The sequence below is a fragment of the Periplaneta americana genome, chromosome 7, assembly GCF_040183065.1.
Source record: "Periplaneta americana isolate PAMFEO1 chromosome 7, P.americana_PAMFEO1_priV1, whole genome shotgun sequence".
Lineage (NCBI taxonomy): Eukaryota > Metazoa > Arthropoda > Insecta > Blattodea > Blattidae > Periplaneta > Periplaneta americana.
Window position 1 is genome coordinate 119,062,127 of NC_091123.1, and position 16,825 is coordinate 119,078,951.

General features: G+C 33.1%; 1 protein-coding gene and 2 non-coding genes across 3 annotated transcripts in view; all 3 read left to right on the forward strand.

Moving 5' to 3' along the window:
- LOC138703394 (retinal guanylyl cyclase 2) overlaps positions 1 to 16,825 on the forward strand; it is a 1,174,702-nt gene that overhangs the window by 281,684 nt on the left and 876,193 nt on the right. The gene's annotated exons all lie outside the window — the stretch shown is intronic.
- On the forward strand, positions 7,412 to 7,483 carry TRNAP-AGG (transfer RNA proline (anticodon AGG)). The gene has a single exon. It is a non-coding gene; the product is annotated as a tRNA-Pro (tRNA).
- TRNAP-AGG (transfer RNA proline (anticodon AGG)) lies at positions 12,138 to 12,209 on the forward strand. The gene has a single exon. It is a non-coding gene; the product is annotated as a tRNA-Pro (tRNA).

Sequence of the window (16,825 nt, forward strand, 5' to 3'; positions counted from 1 at the left end):
CTGATTTTCATTATTTCCGATTTAAGAGTTGCTGGATTGCAAGAGCGTATTTATAAGTTCTTTAACCCTTATGGGGGACGTATGCAAAGATCTGATAGAGTATTTTTTATAACTCAAGTTATTTTGAAGATAACCTAACAAAATTTTGTACACACGAATAAATTTTTAAAGACTGTGTCGTATAATTTGTTTTTAGAAAATTGATTAATAATCTACTGTATATAATTAAGAAAATTTATTTTATGTGATTTATTCATTAATAGTTTTCTGCCCAAGGGCAGGTCCTTCACTGCAAACTCACCATTATTCACACTTTCCTATTTTCTGCCTTCTTTTAGTCTCCGTGTATATGTATGTATGTATTTATTCACACTGCAATGGGTATATACCCGGTGGCAGTATGATCTATATATCTCAAGATTGTCTATCACCTAATATCTTCTTCTGGCCCGAACTCTTCTCTCGTTCACCATTCCTTCCAGTGCATCCTTCAGTACGCAGTTTCTTCTCAGCCAGTGACCCAACCAATTACTTTTTCTCTTTCTAATCAGTTTTAGCGTTATTCTTTCTTCACCTATTCTTTCTAGCACAGTTTCATTTCTTATTCTGTCTGTCCATTTCGCACGCTCCATTTTTTTTCATGTGCACATTTCAAAAGCTTCCAGTCATTTCTCTTCACTTCGTCGTAAAGTCCATGTTTCCGTCCCCAGGCAATGCCACACTCCATATAAAGCACTTGAATAGTCTCTTGTTTAGTTCTTTTTCCAAATCAAAGCCATAATGTAGACCTACATTTTCTGAAAATCTACTGCTGCTATGTATGTAATGTATGTATGTATGTATGTATGTATGTATGTATGTATGTATGTATGTATGTATGTATGTATGTATGTATGTATGTATGTATGTATGTATGTATGTATGTATGTATGTATGTATGTAGTGTATGTAGTGTATGTAGTGTATGTAGTGTATGTAGTGTATGTATGTATGTATGTATGTATGTGTGTATGGATGTATGTGTATGTGTGTATGGATGTATGTATATGTGTGTATGTATGTATGAATTTTTTACAGTGATTATTAGGATATGTACAGTCTTAGAAAATGTTTTGTCGCACAAGTATTTTACAGTGATTATATTAGGATATGTACAGTCTTAGAAAAAAGTTTTGTTGCACAGATCTTTGTAAGTCCCAGAAAAGAGGCAGTGCGCATGATCAGAGGACGAGCGACCTGGTTCACAAGAGAAAGACTAGTCGAGACAATAAAATTAGTTTTGTGTCGTTGTATGTCTGATCATGCGCACTGCTTGCTTTCTGGGACTTGTGAAGTATCTGTGCGACAAAACATTTTTCTAAGGCTGTACATATATTATTAAACTGTACATCTCACTTGACGATATATGTATGTATGTATTTATTTACACTGCAAGTGGGCAAGCACCCGGTGGCAGTGGTATACACAATATAAACAATACACAAAAAAATGATAAGCAATACACAATAAATTTACAGTACACAATACAATTACACAATACACAATACAATAAGAATACACAATATAATTTGGCACAATAATAATAAAAAAATAAAATACCTAATTTTACATTACAACCTACATAATTATGTATAGGCCTTACATAAGTTTCAATAGTCTTTCACTTTATTCTCATCTCACTCACTGTAGTGGCACTATGACGCATTTCACTGACACTTTAGGACACATTTCACTGACACACTATAACATATTTCACTGACACTTTAGAACACATTTCATTGACGCTATAAATTATCACTGATCGGAACTATTCAGTGCACTGTAAAACCATAACTCCACTGACTCACCTCGTTTCACTGATACAACAGTTCAAATAAGTCAAATAATTACACCCTTATGCATACTGTACTTATAAACAGAACTACATTTAAACTAAAAACTACATTTAAAGTCAAAACCGTGACTGAATTCAGTATAGACTAACTATTCTGCACACTTGTGAGCATTTCCTATTATTATTATTTAAACTAAACATTTCTAGTCTAAGGCCCTCTTACAAAAATTTCACAACCTCGAGCAATAACAATTGCATGGGTTACACAGAAACTATGGAAGGATTTCTCTTGAAATTCCAGAGAATGGTTTCTGCACACCATGTAGGGTTATGGCGATTTCTAGAAAATTTACGAAGAGAACAGCATGATACTGAAAACGTGATTATCCAGCTTCAAACGGGACATCAAATAGTTCAGGAACCAGTCAGCAGGAGAAGAGTGGAAAATATTGTGCGAAGATACCAGGAATATAAGCACAACAATAATATTAAGGTGTACTTGCGTTCCATACCGCATCATCTAAAATTCAATGTGCAACCTCAGCAGAATCTTCCAGTTGTATATTGCTTAATTTTATTCACACAAATGAAACACATTATATTCAGTTCTTGTAAATGTTAGAAAAATATTCCTTCGTTTATAGTATTGGTGGACATTTTATTTCATTGGACATTTATGAATTATAGACATTCAAGCAGAGGACATCAAACTCTGGACATTTTATAACAGAGGACAATAATACATACTGGACAATAAGTAAAGTGGATATTTTTGCATTGGACATTTTAAATTGGACATTTTATCTCTGGATCAAAATGTTGATTTCCAATCATTACTGCTCTAGTTTAGATTTGGGACCGAACTAGTACTGTTAAAGTAATGAACCAGACCGAACTAGTATTTTTTACTTTTTGGTTCTGGACCGAACTAGTACTATATATTTTTGACCATGGGACTGAACTAGTAAACTCCGATTTGCACCACCCACCCAAAATTAAGGTTTGTCTTTCATCTAATTATATTGACATTATTATTATTATTATTATTATTATTATTATTATTATTATTATTATTTACACTGCATTGAAGTGATGGTAAGCGTATCTCACTACGAAACTAGTGGACCAGGAGTCAAATCCTGTTGGGACAAGTTGACTGGTCGAGGTTTTCTTTCCGGGGTTTTACCTCAACTCATTAAGAACAAATGCTGGGTAATTTTCGGCACCGAACTCAGGGTTCATTTTGTCTTCAATATCATCTTCTCTTCATCTATCCGCCTACTTCCATTGTCATAATATGTCATCTCATACTGGACAAATAGAATCCGATCTTTCGGGTGTCCCAATCTCAGAAGAGGATTGTTTCTTCACCATAATCGACAAAAAGTAGACAGATGTAAATGGCTGCACGTCAATATGCGAGAGATTAGTATAAAATAATAATAGTAGCGGTATCAGCAGTAATGACGATTATAATAATAATTATTATTAATATTATTACTATTATTTTATTATTATTATTATTATTATTATTATTATTATTATTATTATTATTATTATTACTACTACTACTACTATTGTAGCCTTTGTTCTAAACGTTAAAATCTTGATTATCAATTATTTTGCAAAGTTATCAAGGGTGATATTGATTGTGAGTCCATCATAAACAATATCAGCCTTCGTATTCCTACAAAGGGTTTAAGATTTCAAAAAATTTTTTACAACAGAAATTCAAAATCCCTTTCTCCAGTCTGTAGATGCATAAAATATGCCAATTTGCATGGGAACAATTTAGATACTTTTAAAATTTAGTTTCGTTTATTTGTCCTTGTTCTCAATTTTATTTATGTATGTTTTTCTTGATTTAAGATATTATTTTATTTATTCTTGCAACTTTGTATCTTCTGTTTGTGTATTGTGCTGAATTATAATTGGCCTCTGGCTGTTGTTCAGCACACAAATATAAATAAATAAATAATAATAATAATAATAATAATAATAATAATAATAATAATAATTATTATTATTATTATTATTATTATTATTATTACTATTTTTGTTGTTGTTTAGTCAACTGTCCGAAGACAAGTAACACCAACAAGTGATCACTCGTGAGGCAACCGGAGATAATGGTGTAGGGTGGCCAGTTCCTCTACCCCTCCATTGCATACATCGCTGACTAGTTACATATTACCCTAATCAGACTTCAGATGCATACAAACAATACTGTTCTTCCTCTGACACATATCGTCAAGTGAGATGACTGCCTGGTAATAGATGTAGGCCTACATGTCAGCCAGAACGTCAATCTGAGGTTATTATTATTTTTATTATTATTATTATTATTATTATTATTATTATTATTATTATTATTATTATTATTATTATTATTACTACTACTTGAAACAAGTAAAGCGATCGGTTTGGAAGTAAATCCCGAAAAGACAAAGTATGTGATTATGTCTCGTGACCAGAATATTGTACGAAATGGAAATATAAAAATTGGAGATTTATCCTTCGAAGATGTGGAAAAATTCAAACATCTTGGAGCAACAGTAACAAGTATAAATGACACTCGGGAGGAAATTAAATGCAGAATAAATATGGGAAATGCGTGTTATTATTCGGTTGAGAAGCTTTTATCATCTAGTCTGCCGTCAAAAAATCTGAAAGTTAGAATTTATAAAACAGTTATATTACCGGTTGTTCTGTATGGTTGTGAAACTTGGACTCTCACTCTGAGAGAGGAACATAGGTTAAGGGTGTTTGAGAATAAGGTGCTTAGGAAAATATTTGGGGCTAAGCGGGATGAAGTTACAGGAGAATGGAGAAAGTTACACAACGCAGAACTGCACGCATTGTATTCTTCACCTGACATAATTAGGAACATTAAATCCAGACGTTTGAAATGGGCAGGGTATGCAGCACGTATGGGCGAATCCAGAAATGCATATAGAGTGTTAATTGGGAGACCGGAGGGAAAAAGGCCTTTGGGGAGACCGAAACGTAGATGGGAGGATAATATTAAAATGGATTTGAGGGAGGTGGGATATGATGATATAGACTGGATGAATCTTGCACAGGATAGGGACCGATGGCGGGCTTATGTGAGGACGGCAATGAACCTTCGGGGTTCCTTAAAAGCCATTTGTAAGTAAGTAAGTATTATTATTATTATTATTATTATTATTATTATTATTATTATTATTATTATTATTATTATTATTACTTTATGTTTCGAAATTTTGCGTACTTACGTTACAATAACAATTATTGCATATTTTGTGAACGTTCAATAGTTCTTTTGTTTAGTTGATATCAATTCTTTCACACAATGCAGATAATTTTCGCTAGATGCTTTTAATAATAGTTACTTATAATTTGATTTACTGTAGTGAATTCTTACACATAATCTGTTCAATACTGTGAGAATATACAGTTACATTAATTCAAATGTAAGTATCGCAATTTCCTCCAACTTGTACTGCAACTTTTATTAGAAATCTCAGCACCTTTAACTGTAAACTGGTATTTACACTGATCTCGTTGACACCTCTGGCACAGAAGTATCTTCTTTTGTTACAGCTTTAAACATAAGGAGTACTGAGAAACTCCGATGTTTGTTACGTGGAGATGTAGGTGGAATGATTTGCATGCGTTGAAGTATCAAGTGACAGGATGTAGTCTAATTCCCAACTTTCCTCATCTGTGATAAACATCAATGAATAAGTTTAGAAGTAGGATGGAAACTGATATTGTTTTACCCGCTGAGAATCAATTTACACTGAGGAAAGTTAGTGTGTGAAATCCTTAGAACTTTAACTGACGATTCCGAATGTGTTCTCGGATTTAGCCTATTGCTTCTAGCAATTGAGATGTGAACTTTATAAGATCGATTTTACCAGAAAGTTTTAAATTCTTGGAATGTAGGTATAAGAAATTCTGAGAATTTCAAAGTTGTTCCAGGAGTCCAAAATCTCTGGTTTATGTTCGGAAACGGAACTATGGTATAGTCATATCTTCATTTTTACGCTAATATAATAATAATAATAATAATAATAATAATAATAATAATAATAATAACAACATTACTAGTAATAATAATGATAATAATGATAATGATAATAATAACAATGGTGATGTTACTAATAATAGTAATGATGATGATAATAATAAGACTAGTGATAACAATTATGATAATAATTATAATAATGATAATGATAATATTGATAATGTTAATAATTAACTTAATAACAATGATGATGTTATTAATAATAATAATAATAATAATAATAATAATAATAATAATAATAATAATAATAATAAATTCATAGTTTTGTGCCCGAGGGCAGGTCTTTCACTGCAAACCGAGCAATCTCCATTCTTTCCTATTTTCTGCCTTCCTCTAAATCTCCGCATATGATACGTAGGCCTATATTTTAATGTCTATTATCTGATATCTTCTTTTGCCCCGAACTTTTCTCCAATTCGTCATTCCTTTCAGTGCATCCTTCAGTAGGCAGTTTCTTCTGAGCCAGTGACCCAATCAATTCCTTTTTCTCTTTCTGATCGGTTTTAGCATCATTTTTTATTTATTCACTCTTTCGAACACGGCTTCATTTTTTATTCTGTCTGTCCATTTCACACAGTTCACCCTTCTCCATATCCACATTTCAAATACTTCTAGTAGCTTCTCTTCACTTTGTTGTAATGTCCATGCTTCTGCCCCATACAATGCTGCACTCCATACAAAGAACTTCACTAGTCTCTTCCTTAGTTCTTTGTCCAGAGGTCCGCAGAACATGTCCTTTTTTTCTATTAAAAGCTTCTTTTGATATTGCTATCGTTCTTTTGACTTCCTCGTAGGAAGATTTTCCGACTAAGTATGAAAAATAGCCTTTTAAAATTTCGTGAGATATATTTTAATACGTATTTCGGATTTCATTTCAATTTTTAGGAAGATTTTTAAGCTATAAAATAATAAGCATTTTTTTTTTTAATTTTCATTCTAAAATGAAGAAACGTTAGGCTACGAAAATAAGAAGTGTAAGAGTTTCTTGTCTGTATGTTTATGTACTTTCTGAGGACATTTTCTTTAAAATTATCGAATGAAAAATTGTGAAGAAAAGGCATAACGGACACTGTAACACTCTTAAATCTAAAGTGATATCAAATTTATATTTTCCAAACAAAAATCAAGTAAAATTGATTGAAAACAATCTTAAATCTGAATCTAGCAAAGAACTAATGTTTAGATGATTTTTTTTTGTTGAAAATTGAATCTACTTTTCTAAAAGTTGTGAGCAATGTATAAAATAATAAATAATCTCAATTATGCCAGAATATGAAGGAAATATATTTTGCTTCGAATGAGGTAATACGATAGTCTGTATTGTACATTATTTACAAAAGTGCAATGCAATGCAGTGTTACTGTAATACGTGACTCGGTCACGTCAGATTTCCGACTTGATCTTCAACATGTTGTTGGCAGAAAGTAGGGCATACTTAATGAGTTGTTCCACAAGCAATTTATTTTATGTAACAAGTTCTTAACGTGCTCGTGCGTTCACCATCTGGCTCGTTGGTCTAGGGGTATGATTCTCGCTTAGGGTGCGAGAGGTCCCGGGTTCAAATCCCGGACGAGCCCGTAAGTTTTTTAAAGCTTGATTTCATTTCCACCTAGTTAAGTTGCTTTAGTTTTGAAATTAAAATTCAAATTAATTTATATAACACTGATAAAATTGCATGTAAGAGAGAATTGTTGTACTTTACATATTAAAAAGTCAACTGTAGTATTAAAATTATTTTATTGATCAACCAGTTATGCCGTGAAAGTGTATACATCTTGTTCAGTACAAGTTTAATATTTAAAAGTCGAATATGAATATGTAATACAGGCAATACTTCATGTAAAGTAGCTTTCTGTCTCCAGCTAAACTGCTGACAATGCGTGCGGAAAAATGACAACTACGTAATATAAGAACGGGAAAGCATAGGTAAGCGAAGATGGTGAGACTTCGTAAAACAGCTTACTACTACTACTACTACTACTACTACTACTAATAATAATAATAATAATAATAATAATAATAATAATAATAATAATAATAATAATAATAATAGCCGTCTTCATCTTCATCTTTTATCTTCATCTTCATAAAGGAATTAAGGTGCATCTACACGGATGAACTTATCTTTGAACTTTAAGCGTTCAAGCAGTGCATGCAAGAGTGAACGAAACGCATTTAATTGTGCATGCTTTTTTTTTTTTTAAATGAGAGCGCATGCGCCAATTAAAAGCTACCCATCGTCGGTGGGTATCTTGTGCGTAGGCCTATTTCGTTCAACAATAGCATGTACTGAGCAGCTGATTGTTTTAGGTGGCCGTGAATAAACTACAAATTCTCTTGATTGTGATGGTGGACCTTTTAACTGAAAATGGCGGCAAGTAGGTACGATTAGCATTATTGAAGATTATGGCAAATACGTGTGCCTATGGAATGTTGAACCACAATTTTGCGATTCAAGTAGGCCTAAGTATTGGATTGATATTTAATATTTATTAATTAATATGTAGGGTGTTTCAGTAGGAATAGTAAATATTTTAGGACAGGGGGCGTCAAGTGAATACACTCTCGTGCGTACGTACAAACCCTCAAGCCCTGACATCCGGCTGCGGGCAAGGGTAGCTGCTTCCACAGTGGCGGAGCTAAGAACTTGTATGTGAACCAAATTTGTGATAAAAATATAAATTAATTTCAGCTTTTAATTGGAGCACACTTTCACTGTTAATTGCACTATACTGAAAACAGTACGCCATAGAATTTGGTACAGTTAACTAACTATATACGACATAAATTTTTGTATGTTTGCATAACAATGAAACAAAACAAAATACTGTATACACTTTTATACAGATTAACATACTACGAAATAAAACTGTTCACTGTTTATCTTCTTCTCATTGCTATACAGTTCAATTAACAAAATAAAACAACAGTATAAACGTTGTTATTCAAATGTCTAATAATAGTACTTTTTCTTATACATCAGAGATCCGAGGCGATTTTTGCAGTTTTCTGTTAGTAAGCAGCTTTTCAATTCATGAAGCTATTGTTTTAGTACCACCAAATCGCAAACATGCTTTCAAGTCTTCTTTACTTAATTGTCTTCTGTGACGTGACTTTGTAAACTTCATTAAAGAAAACAGTGTTTCGCTTACGTAGGTTGTCCCGAACATGCACAACGTTCTTGCAGCGAGATTGTGCAGTTTAGGAAACCTTTCTCGTGGAAAACAAGTAAGAAATGGTTAATACTTTTTCTGTTTTGATACTTATCCTTTAGCTCAATATCGCTTTGTAAATAAAGTATTTCTAATTGTAGTTCAGCATGAATATCCAGGACATTCACTGAAAAAGGTGTTGCAAATATCTTAAATTTTTGTTCAAGTTCTGTAATTTGCTGATATCTACGTTCGAAGTCTTCGCACAATTGTTGCATTATTCTTATATTCTTCCATGTCCAAGGCTTCTAACAGGTTTCCCATGTACATCTATAAATAAGGCAATTTCATTCCTAAGTGGGAGAAAACGTTCCAGAACTTTTCCTCGACTTAGCCACCTTATCTCGGCATGGTAGAGTAAATCTCCATACTCACTGTTAATATCATCAAGTAGTGCCCTGAACTCCATGTGATTAAGTCCTTTAGACCTTATGAAATTAATTGTTCGCACAACAACATTCATTACATTGCTAAGGTTCATGTGTTTAGCACAAATATTCCTGGTGCAAAATGCAGTGCACCGGTGCCCCCAAGCGACCTCGATAGGTTCCACCACTGATAGACTGCAGCGTACAACTGTACTGCCGGCAGTGGAAGCCGTAAGCAGGCCTGTACGCCCTCTCGCGATCTTGAGTCGACCTGGCGGAGCCTGTTTTAGGATATGGTAGTATAGACGTATTGGAATAAAAAAAATCCATATAAAATGTGTCCAATTTTTATTGGCTACAGAAATACAGCTGTTAGAATATAACCCAAAAAGGTGTTAAGCAAAGGTAAATGATTACGTTCAATACACTTTCGTTTCGTGTGTTGGTACTTCGGTTGCTATGGGCTTTTTTTTTATCGAGTGTCATTTTTGTTTTGAAGGTCAAGTTGTGAAGTTGTGCTTTAGTTTATATAATTGAATTTTTCAGCTGTGATTATGATTTGGTGGCTAATTCTACTGTATCTTTAAGCATACCGCACGTATTTACAAATGCTGAGTATGCCGATATGGTATTTGCGTACGGGTTTTGTAATGGAAACGCTGTTGCTGCTTGTAAAGAATATGGCAGACTATTTTCTAACCGCAGAGTTCCAGATTCCAGAGCGTTTACTCGTGTTTTCACTAAACTGCGTGAGAATTGATGCAGTGCCCAGCAGTCATATTTCATCTGAACGTGTAAATGTCCAGAATATGTATGAAGTAGAAGACATTATTCAGTTGGTAGAACGTAGTCCTGCAACAAGCACACGCAGAATTTCTGCACGTATCGGTGTTCCACATACAAGAATATGGCGGACATTACTATGCACGGGTTCTATCCTTATCATTTATAGCGGATTCAGCACCTTCGAGCAGGAAATGAAGGTAGACGATTGGAATTTTGTCGTTGGCTACTTGTAAATCGCCGAGTAACCCCATTCTTACTCTTCATCAAGAACGCTTTTCTGTAAATGATTGGTGTGGTATGATAGACAGTCAGACTATAGAAGATATGAAACAAAGAATTAGAGAAGCCTGTGGGTGTCTCAGCTGTGCTGAAGTGCAGTCACGGTTGTTAGGAGGTGATCAGAACATTGTTTAGCACAGGGTGGCGTACATTTTGAACACTTGCTATGAAGAGTGTACGTACTGTACGTAAACAGCATACAGCATTTCTCAGAAGATAACATTTTTGTTGCTTTGTGAGTAAACAATAAAAGTTAGAAAAAAAAGTTTCAGTAAAATTTGTTTCTTTTTAAAAGTAGTTTCCAATAGTACCTTCAATGACCCATGTTCTCATTTGAAATTTCGAAGTTGACAACAGGTACATCTACTTCCGGTTTGTTACGGGAAATGGTATTACCATCAATCGATTCTTTACATTGGTTTTGATTATCAAATTTTTTTTATGAACAACCGGTATCATATATTTTTCGAGAAAAAGGCTGGTACAGATGATCTGAAACGTATTTAACATATATACATAATAGTAATGGAGATAGCCTACAATATTGACCTAAAATTTATATCTACAAAATACCTACAAATAATGTAAAATCAATTAAATCTTAAACATCTTGATTACACAACTTTTAACACGTAAAACGTATTATATGACTTTCAAGTGTTACATTTTATGATAACAAGGTAAGATAAAATTTAACACGTGAAAGTCATATAATACGTTTTCCAAAGTAGGCCCTAAATCTTAAAATTCAATAGAATTTAACTTCTGGTAGTATGGAAAAGAAGGTCTCATGGCCTTAGGTCTACCAGAATAAATAAATAAATAAATAAATAAATAAATAAATAAATAAATAAATAAATAAATAAATAAATAAATAAATAAATAAATAAATAAATAAATAAATAAATAAATAAATAAATAAATAAATAAATAAATAAATAAATAAATAAATAAATAAATAAATAAATAAATAAATAAATAAATAAATAAATAAATAAATAAATAAATAAATAAATAAATAAATAAATAAATAAATAAATAAATAAATAAATAAATAAATAAATAAATAAATAAATAAATAAATAAATAAATAAATAAATAAATAAATAAGTAAATAAGTAAATAGATAAATATATAAATAGATAAATAGATAAATAAGTAATTAAACATATAAAAATACATAAATTTTGTAATTATACAATTTTATAAGTTTTTTCTATCATGATATTATTATTATTAATATTATTATTACTTTTATTATTATTATTATCATTATTATTATTATTATTATTATCATTATTTGCAATACTTACAATAAATAAATTCTTGGAAAGGTATTAGAAAGTTAAGGAAACACATTTTATCTAAAACCAGGCAATGCTATGCAATATGGATCGTACTTAGAAGTACTGTATAGTACAAAATGTAATGTTTACTGTTGTAAGTAGGTTAATGTCAGAGTACAGACATGATCTGTAACTCGTTGTTGTTGAGTGAAAGTAGGCTACTGCTATAGTTAACGAGTGGAGCATATGATATTATGTCTTTGTGTAGAAATTATCAACGTACTAAAGACCGTATTATGTGGCTCGTTGGTCTAGGGGTATGATTCTCGCTTAGGGTGCGAGAGGTCCCGGGTTCAAATCCCGGAGGAGCCCATATTTATTATCGAAACTGAGAATGAGAAACATCAAACCATAGGACATAATTTACTCAAACAGTATAGATTATCTTTTTTTTTATCTGTGCTGTGCTAGAGGAGTTGATGAGCAATTTTACCTCTCATTAGCTATTACTATTACTGGGCCTATTCTCAACGGCTCAAATTGTTAAAACAATGGACTGATGTTTGATATCCTACAGTGAAGTATAATTTTGTCTCACTTCAATAGATATTTGTTGTCTTTCATATCTTGTGCTTGACTCGCGTTTTCTTAGGGGATATCCTCTATCTTAATAACCAGAATGCTAAGTTGAGGCCCCCCGATGTTTACGAGTTGATGACAGTATTTTAACAATGAGTCCTTTAAATTCACGGAAGATGAAAAATATTAATTTACGGTAGCATAATTGTGTGATTATAATATTTCATGAGATTCCTCCAGCATAGTTAAACTTAGGAAATTATCCTCAGAAGACTTCCAGTGACGTCAGGGCTGATCTCTTGATCCCTTCTTTTTCAAAATATATACATTGATAACGCATTTAAATCCTCTGATTGAGATTCTGTCTGATATGTAATCTATTATCAGGCAGTACAGCTCGCTTGACGATATGTGTCGGAGGAAGAACTTATTATTTGTAAGCGTCTGAAGTCTGATTAGTGTAATATGTAGCTAATCGGCGATGTGTGCAATGGAGGGGGGAAGAAACTGGCCATCCTACCCCATTATCTCCTGGCCTAGTTGCCTCATAAGTGGTGCCTTCTTGGTATCATTTGTGAAGTTCAGACCTGTCTTCGGACAGTTGCCTAAACAACAACAACAACAACAACAACAACAACAACAACAACAACAACAACAACAACAACAACAACAACAACGCATTTAACTCTTTGACATACAAATGTAGAAAAAGTGGAATGCAAATGAGATGTAATTAGCTGTATGCTTAATTACTTCCGGATGATAAGTTGGTCATAGCGTTGATAAGAACGTCCTTCTTACGTAATAAAAAATTGAAGGAAGGATATGACAAGTTGGGTCTCGAGATGAATATCCAGAAAATTGAATGTTTAATAATAAATTAACCGGAAAGCGACATCGCGGTTAAAATGGGCATAATTACGAGTGATAAAATTTCAAGTATATCAAAATGTGGTTTGCCAATGTAATCGTGGCTAGGATAAATATTTTTTGAACCTTCCAAACAATGGACCCGTATTTATTTATTTAATTATTTATTTTTATTCAATATAGTGTAGTTACTGCCATCAGACTTTCTCTGCAAAGAAAGAAGTAAAAAGAAAATAAATGCAGAGAAAATAAATAAATAAGTAAATAAATAAATACATAAATAAATTAATATACATTAATAAAAATAAATAATGGAATACTGTAGGTAAATAGATAAATAGGTACATACGTGCTGATTTAAAACAAGTCCTACTTTGTAGGTTTCGTCACCCTCACCTACGATTAGATCCAACCACTCTCCAAAAGAACACAGATTAAAACGAAAATGGCACAAACGAAACACACTATATAATATATCCTAATCTAAAACAGGCATAAAAGTGTATAATTGAGTAGATACCATTAGTCCTCCGTCAGTTCGCATCACAAACTTCAACAGTTGGAGTTCTAATCTGTCTCTCCTTCAAGAGGAACAATCCAGTCTTTTGTTCCCATTCTCTATACCCCATGAAGTCAAGACATGCAAGCGAACTCCTATTCTGATTTAGCATCGAGGGTGGTATATATTTTCTCCGGATATGATTCGACACACTGCAATAAAATATGTCTCCGGGAGTTCTTTTCTCCGCACAGTGGACAAAGACAAAATGAAAACAGAGATACGTATGAACTAATTAGTTCTGGAGAGTCTGAATTAAATGAAATGCTAATGGCATGGGCAGTGATCAAGAAGGTAATGACTAATGAGCAATAGATGTTCAGGAATGAAATTCAAAGAGTTGGTACAATTCATGTCAGTTAGCAAGTTAAGTAAACAATTTCTTGTAATCATTTTATACATTTCCATCGCATAGCCTACTGTAAATTGCGAGGTAAGGTTTAATTGCACGAATCTTGTAAAAACTGTAATTAGAAACAATCTTTCAGCAAAAAGAGTTAGTACTCTGCTAACAATAGATCTTGAAGGGCCTATTCGTAAAGAATTTCAATGTTTAGAGTGCCCATAAAATAAGGTATTTCAATATGACGTAAATTCAGCAGTAATTTATTCTAAACATACTTACGTCTGACGATTTACTTACATAAGTACAGGGGGATCATTTTATTTTTACTAATATTTCTAATATTAACCTGGCTATAAGTTACCTTTGGATTTATGGTTCAGAACCGGAAATACCGTTTGCTACCCCCTTCCACGACTGGAGTTCGATGATACTGGCGTAAAAGACAAACAAATCACTTTACTAGGTATAAGAGGGAAGAAAAATAGTCCATCCAGTAGGAAATATTGCGATTTTGAGTTTGATAATTTTCATTAGGTTTTTATTTAATCAAAATACAGTACAGTATTAACAACAAGTGTTATTACTCGCTATCCATTCGGATATTCATTATGCAGTGTACATTATACTATATACAGTACATTAGCGTACAATATAGAGAATGAAGTTAAATTGAAAAATAATCATAATATGGATATTTAAACACATATTTGAAAACGGTGGCCGTTCATTTCTATACACTATTCAGTTCTTTTTTTTTTTTCATATTATCGCACTATAGACTATTGTACCTAATTCCAATTACCAGTTTCGTCCTTCGTACTAATAGGCCAACTCATGTAGAAATAATTCTACACTTGATTTATGAAAGAGTACCTTACGTACTGTAAATTCAATCTTCACTTCTACCCGATCCGAAAAGATAAAATTACTCAGACATGCTATCTACTGTCCGTCCAAGTGCTTTTGTCGCAGGGTCGTAGAGAGGAGGGAAATCACGTGACAATTAATTAACGAGGCCCTTTTATTTAAGTTATTTCAAACAGCTGTGTAATATTACGTAGACTTCCAATTCCTAACAGAAATCAATGTTTTCAGAAAAGAGCTAAGACAGCCCAGCCACTAGCCTTTACAGAGGGACGGACAGAAGCGGATGGGGGAAACCGGGATGTGACATAGGCAAACGGACGACAGTACCTGTGCGAAAATATGATTCAATATTGAAAGCGAACGTATTGCTGGAACATACTATACTGACTAACTCAGTATTGTTTGTGTTTACTATGTCCGTAAGGCGACTTTGACTGTGTACGCTTGGTTCTGTGTGGAGAACGGTTGGAAGGTTACTAGTAGAGGGGGTGGCAGTGAAGTACATTAAAAAACTCAGGTATGATAAAGATTTAAGTAAAAATAAAATAATGTCCCTGTATATCTAGAGTGTTGTAAAATGGATTGAAAGTACTAAAACTCCAAGAAACAAATTATACAACTTTTTCTTTACGCAAATCTTGTTAATTTTATCTTTCTCTACAGTTATTTAGAATAGGTGTAAATCTTTCCGCAATTTGCACAAATATAATTTATCATTTGTGCACTTTTGCGATAATTATTTGTTTTCTAGCTTAAACCCTGCTATACAGACTTACGATGATGATATTAATGCAGCTCCAGGAGGAATTACTCGGGCAACGGACCATAAGATGACGAAATTAAAACCTACATAAGTAAAACACAACGTCTGTAAATAATTAGTAATTAGTAATTGGTTTGTACTACATAACGTCACAACACTACACAGAAGCTGCATGCACGACGGCAGTCCACTTCTACTAATTTTTACATTCATTAGTTTAAATTGGTGGAAAGGCGCAGACATCCTCAATTTTATTTACGCAATAACATAGCAGCGTTCACAACCTCGTAGCAAAGCACGCAAAGCCCTCTTTAAAACGTCCGCCATAGAATTTTATTTCACAGCGTTAACCCCTACCCTGCCTAAAGAAGTTTCACTTCATAAAGTGTATCTGTGTATCTTCATTGCTTGGCATCTGTATGTGTCGTACAGTACGACTGGGTATAAAGCCGCTTATTGCACGCTTCGTGGACAGAAATACAAGTGTATACGTTTCATTGCTGCATTATCTAGCTTATGGGTGTCCAAACGCTTATAGAACCAGGAGATATTGCACGTCAAGCATGCTCTGCTAAGGTCAATAAATTTCCGTACAAAATAGGAAAAACGACCTTAAAGAATATGCGCTGTGGGTTGCTTACGCCAGGGGTTACCTCGTACAGGTTACAATTGGACATATATGATCTAGCGTTTACCAGAAGGCATACGCATTTATGAATCGATGCCCCGTGGACGGAGGGCCTTAAGCATAATATATTCCAATGACGAGTACATTGGCATGATCGTGCTGTATTCATATTTACATCTGAATCATTCTAACTTATTTAAAATTATAATTATTTGCTGTGAGTACCAGTCACAACTACAATTTCACTTCGAGAGCGTAATAGAAATGGCAAATTCCAAGGTCTAAATCATAGAATGATCAACACTCTTTACACATTATAGCTGTATAGAGTAGACCGTAAATAATGTCATTAATTTCAGGGGTTATTCTTTGAGAT